The sequence below is a fragment of the Papio anubis genome, chromosome 2 (assembly GCF_008728515.1).
Source record: "Papio anubis isolate 15944 chromosome 2, Panubis1.0, whole genome shotgun sequence".
Classification (NCBI taxonomy): domain Eukaryota; kingdom Metazoa; phylum Chordata; class Mammalia; order Primates; family Cercopithecidae; genus Papio; species Papio anubis.
Window position 1 is genome coordinate 151,982,579 of NC_044977.1, and position 6,000 is coordinate 151,988,578.

Consider the following 6,000-nt stretch of genomic DNA (forward strand, 5'->3'; position numbering starts at 1 on the left):
TTCTCTCCTAGAAATTTCCGAAGGTAGGAGACTGGCAACCGCCCATATCAGCAGTGTCACACACCAGAGAAACATGGTGTAGAGAGCCCTCACCACTAACACCAACATGTACAAGAAAGGACCCTCTTCCATCTCATGGCCCCCAAAAAGGAGTTATGAATATAGACTATGGGATAGAATGAAGAGTCTTGGCTGTCTCTTTATGGGTAAGTCCCCAGTTAAGGGAAAGTTGAACACCGACCCCAAAGCCCATGTACACCATTGATGTGAGAATTGCCATATCAGCCACCAGCCAGAGTCAAGACTGCCCTGAACCTCAGGGAGACCAGCAGGCCCTGCCTCCCTCCCACTGACCAGTTCTCAAGTGTGAGGAAAGACTTCTGCTGTCTCTTTTTCTTCTCCTTGCTCTCAACCCTGAAGGACCCAGACCAAAGGGATAAAGGGGAGCAGGTGTCTGAAAGGCATATCCCAGACCCCCAACTCTGTGGTACCAGGCAAAGGAACACATTATACCTGCCTCCCACCTACAAGTTCCTAGAGTCATAGGTAAAATCTTCACTGGAGGAGGAGAGGTGAGGAGATTCAACTTGAGCTTCAGATTGAAACTTTGAACTGGACTCAATTTCTAATAACTGAAAGTGACAGAAAAGTGATGGATTCTGCCCAAGATGTTGCTAAGGATTGAAAAGAGACAACATACATAGTTAAAGGCAATGATTAGAGAAAATGAAATCATCTCATGCTTATATCCCAACTGAATTAAGACTATTCAATAAATCACATATGCACCCAAAATTTGGCATCTGATTTCAATGTGTTTATGAGCCACTAAAGATTTTTCTTAAATAATTATTTTATTTTTCATTCAACTATCCATTTTATAGATTATCATAACCAGAGTAGCAGTAGCTTACCCAAAGACACATAGCTAGTAGCAGAACTTAGAGCAATTCACACCCATTGACTTTTGCAGGGTCAGTGGAAGCACCTGTGCCTATCATTGTCCTTAATCATCCCACTGGGCCTGCAAGGGTAGTGCTTCAAATCCAAACCACTGAACAGTTTTTCTGTTCCCAGATAGTCTGAGGCAATCTGAAGGCAAGCCTGTATTAAAAAGAAGACTATCTCTTAGCTGGTGGTTTGCATACATTTGAGACTTTGAGACCAAGAGTACAGGGTAGGAAGATAAGCTGCGTGATGCACTGTTTTGCTTAGAGCCCTGTGATTTCAGGACACATGCATGCATATGTATACATAAGTTAAATAAAGGCCAAAACAAATGAAAAATATAAAGATTGTTGGATGGTCTGCCACTTTGGGCAATTCACCTAGATTTATTCCTTCCATAACTGCTGACTACTGCGTTTTAAGAGTTAATGGCCCCAAGGCCTAATTAAGGGAAGAAATGAAAGATAATCTGAATAATGAACAGACATCTCATGCCCACATATAAGAAAAGATGTGTGTATCCAAGTTTACCTTAAATACCACTGAATTGTTTCATTTAAAAAAATTGTAAGCCAACCTTTGTTTCCTGTTAGAAATTGTGCAAACATGGCACATCTTCAGCATGCCTTGCTAACCACAGATTCTATTATGTGTTTAATAATTGACTATTCAATAGAGCATTGATGCATTTTTGTCTGGAACTAATTCACCTTTGTCTGTGCCTCAGCATGAATGTTCGGTGAATCACAGATAGGATCGTAGAAGCGCTTCAAGTGCTGGCTGCCTGACACAGATCCACATCCTTGGGATTATTCATGTCAGGCCTGGGTTCAGAAATGTTCCAGTATGCTAAAACCACCTGAAAATGTGATTTACGAAAGTCAGAGAGTGCGACACTACACCTTTTCCCTTCTAATGAAAACTAACAAATCACACTCTGCAGAACGCTTAAACCAGCAAAGAAATTGTAGGCTACAAAATTAACAAAAATGAACGCCCTTACAGTCTATTAAGGCCATGGAGCTACCCAGCTGGAAATCAGGCTGAGGCATGTTGAAGGGAAGCAGGTATTAGCAAATGCATATGTCTTGACTTCTCCATAGTAAAAGGAAAACCCCTATTCCCTCCTGAAGAGTTTTCACCTTGCCTTTATGGGTTTAGATTTATGGATTTGAGCAGCACCCCAAACAGCACAAACAGTGCATAATTTTGTGATGAACTGGGCACACCGTCCTGCAGGGTGCTCTCCTGGGAAGGATGAGCTCTGTGCCCGAGCTTGGATGCTGAACAGGGTTGGTGTGACATGAGCACCACAGACCTTAAAGGGAGTGGGGAAGAACTTATTCCAAAGCTGTTCTTATCCATTGCAATTATCTTGGCTATTTTTATATCAGAAACAGAAGACTTGGCATGGACCTTGGCAGGGAATCCCAGGTACTGGCTGGAGGAGAAGGGCCCTCCAGCAGAAAGCCTGGTTGCTTGGGTCTCTGCCCAGCCATGAAATAGTAGTATTCCAGAATGGGAGAAAAGGGAGTATTGAGGTCACAGGAGAAATATCTATTTTGGTCTTTTACAGAAGCTGGGGCATATGATTTGACAGCTAGTATATTGTTTCATTAAATTTTCCACGCACTTCAAAATTCCAGCTACAAAGTTAGATGTCTAGATCACCTTCTTGTTGTACCTTGAGTTAGCCAGTGGAATTTCCATTGCTTGGGGATATGGGATCTATTATTTTGATTTAGTGGATGTCCTAAAGCAATGAATGACTAAATTCATGTATTCCATTAAAGGACTCTACTCCTCCGTTGACGCAGGAGAGAAAAAAAAATCCTGACTTTCTCTACCATCATCATTGCTTTGACTAGTTTCATTTGGTTGACTTGAATGCAGACATGCAAATAAGCATGTGCCCAAGGGACAGAGGCTGAGGATCGCCTGTACTTTCTGAGGCAGCTAGAGAGTGTGATTTAAGCTGCAGTTATAATCGAATCTGCACCTGGGCCAAGATTGGAGAGGTTGGCCTGCTGATCAATTCTATTTTTCACTAATCAGCAAAGTTGTTAAAATACCCTCAAAGCCACTGCCCAAGCCTCAAGACCTCTTGAATGAACAGGAGCTAGCTGCTGTTTTTGACTTTATTATCCTTCAGAATAGTCAAGCTGGAGAATTAACATCCAATAGTTTTAGCTATAACAATAACTGAAACTTATATAGCAGTTACTAAAATATAGGCTTTGTTCTAAGTATATTCTAAGTATTAACTGATTTATTCACAATTATATATTATAAAGTAATTATCTCAAAATTACAGATATGGAAGCTGAGGCACAGAGAGGTTAAGTACCTTGCTCAAAATTACACAGTCAGTGGTAGAGCTGGATTTGGAACACAGGCTATCTGGTGCCATAGTCTATGTACTAAATCGCCATGCTACTTTCTTGCATAGAGTAGAAATGCAACATGCTGTTGAATCATCAATAATGTAAAATGTTTTGACCTTTTCTGCCACAAATTCTCTCATTCAGTCTCTAGCGTGTACACGGCATTATGATAAACCTTAAAGGAATAATGAAATATAAAGACGGAGCACAGTCTTTCCTTCCACAATCCAAATTGAAAGACAAGGAGTATGCAATGGTGAAGAGCAAGGGCTTGGGGCAGAGGGATTGCCAGCTGTGCCTCTTGGCAACTGTGTCAACTTGACAGTTTAACTTGCTTCTCAGAGCCTCAGTTTGCCCATGTGTAAAATGGAGATATTAAGCACTGGCTTGAGGCATTCCACTCCCTTGCTGGAAGGTTGTGTTCACATAGGCCTACACTGAATGGTCACCATTAGAAAGTGCTTGAGCTGGAATGATGGAAGGCGAAGGTCTGGGGCAGCAAACATGTTCTGGTATAGGTGGTCAGCTGGGGATACTGTGCTAATGTTAAGTTTTTAAAGAAAGTGTAGCAGGGTCACCAAGTGTAGCCTCACAGAGGACAAGGGACACCAGACACATGGACTGTGATGTGAATAGCACTACCTGGAGTTGTGCAACATGGTGACCCTAGGGTGGGAGAGAAAAGCATGCCTGGAAAGGCTGAGGAGGGAAGATGTACAGAAAGGAGAAACAGTGGCAGCTACTGGGGAAATTTTTTAAAGGAGTTATTTAGAAAAGTTTAATAAATGTGATGTAACTTCCCCTTCCATCTCTCTTCCATCTCTCTCTCTGTTTTTTTTTTTCTTTTTTTTTTTATGATAGGGTCTTCCTCTGTCACCCAGGCTGGAGTGTAGTGGCACAATCACAGCTCACCACAGCCTCAGTCTCCTGAGCTCATGCAGTCCTCCCACCTCAGCCTCCTAGTAGCTGGGAACACAGGTACATGCTCCACACCTGCTAATTTTTAAAAAAATTTTGGAGAGACAGGGTCTTGCCATGTTGCCCAGACTGGTCTTGAACTTCTACACTTAAGCAATCTTCCTCGCCTCATGGCTGAGGCGAGGGCCTCAACCATGTGCCACACACACCACATTGGCTGATGGTAGTGACTACCTTCAGGCTGCACAAACACAGAGAGCTCTCCTTAAACCTCACGCACCAACAGAGAGGTTAGAACTTGGAGGCCAGGGACACTATGGGTTCTATGGCTCCAGCTACATTATGAACTTCAAAGGGCTTGGCAATAGATAATTCTGCCAGAGAGGAAAGGCTTACCAGTTAGTCATGAGCCTGCCTAGTGTACCATCCCACAGCTCTCCAGTCCCCACATCTGGGAGAATCAGGTGCTATTTGCTGAGTGCCCAAATGAGCCAGACACTGTCTTGGAGATTTTGGGGTCTGGGAAGATTATGGTAGAAACCAGTCTGCCTACTGCCCTCTAAATGTCCTATTTCCATCTTTACCCAGAGAAAATGGTTGGTAAGCTTGGCCAGATGTGTTGGGGCATACTCTATCTCTTCAGAGGTACCCCTTCTTACATTCTAGGTAGCATGATGGTGTAATGAAACCCTATGAGGTGGGTATTAGAATGACCATTTCACATAGATAAGGAAACCGAGTCTTTCCACGTGAGAAACTTGCTCACAGTTACTCAGCTATTAAATGGAAGGATTGGGATTTGAAGCCACCAGACACATGATGGGCCTGTCTGACTCATTCTTCTCCTATAGCCTGGCTAGAATGCTGCCCTCCAGCCACACCTTTCCCATCTTGCTCTCCTTCTGTACTGCCACCCCATCTCCACTCATGCCGAAGACCTGCATCCCCCACATATCACTGGGCCATTGCTGAGGCTCTTCTAAGTACCCCCGCCAACACTCCTAAAAGCTCAGCTGAGGTGTCATTTCTTCTAAAACACTTTCCTGGACACCCCCCACCACCCCCAAGGCTGAGCTCCCATAGTGCCTGTGATTCCCTTTATCATGGATAATCAATGAGTGTCATCGTCCTTTACTTTTCTGTACCCCCTTGAGACTAAGCTAGGTGAGATTCATTCTCTAGCTCAGCGCCTAGACCAGGACCTAGCTCAACAGGGACTCAATAACTATTTGTAGAAATGAAATAAAGGAGGGATGAAAAGAGAAAAGAAAGAGAGGAAGTTAGGGAGGGGGAGGAGGAGGAAAGAAAGGGGCAGACCTGACCCCCCAAGGACCATGATACACTCCCCTTCCTATCCTAGCTAGTCTGACTTTCCCCAACCACCACCACCTGACCCTCATATCTGACAAAGACAGTGACTTCTCTATCTCCAGATCAGGGCACAGATTCCCAGGCTGGGGCAGTAAATTGACACTGCAGTCAATTTTTAGTCTTCCCGAAGGGCACGATTTGTTGGCTGGTGATCTGCAGTGAATTTTTAATCACAGATCAGCTACTCCCCATCCCCTTGTCCCTGGCAAGACTTGGTGCTGTGTGCTGAGGGAACACAGACTCTGTTTGACTAAGGTCTGCAGTGGAAATAATCAGGAAGAGAGGATTGCTGCTTAAGCCTCTGCACTGGCTGCTGAAGCGTCATGCAAACACTTTCATATAGTAACTGTCCCCTCAGTGCGGGGGACAGTTCAGAGTT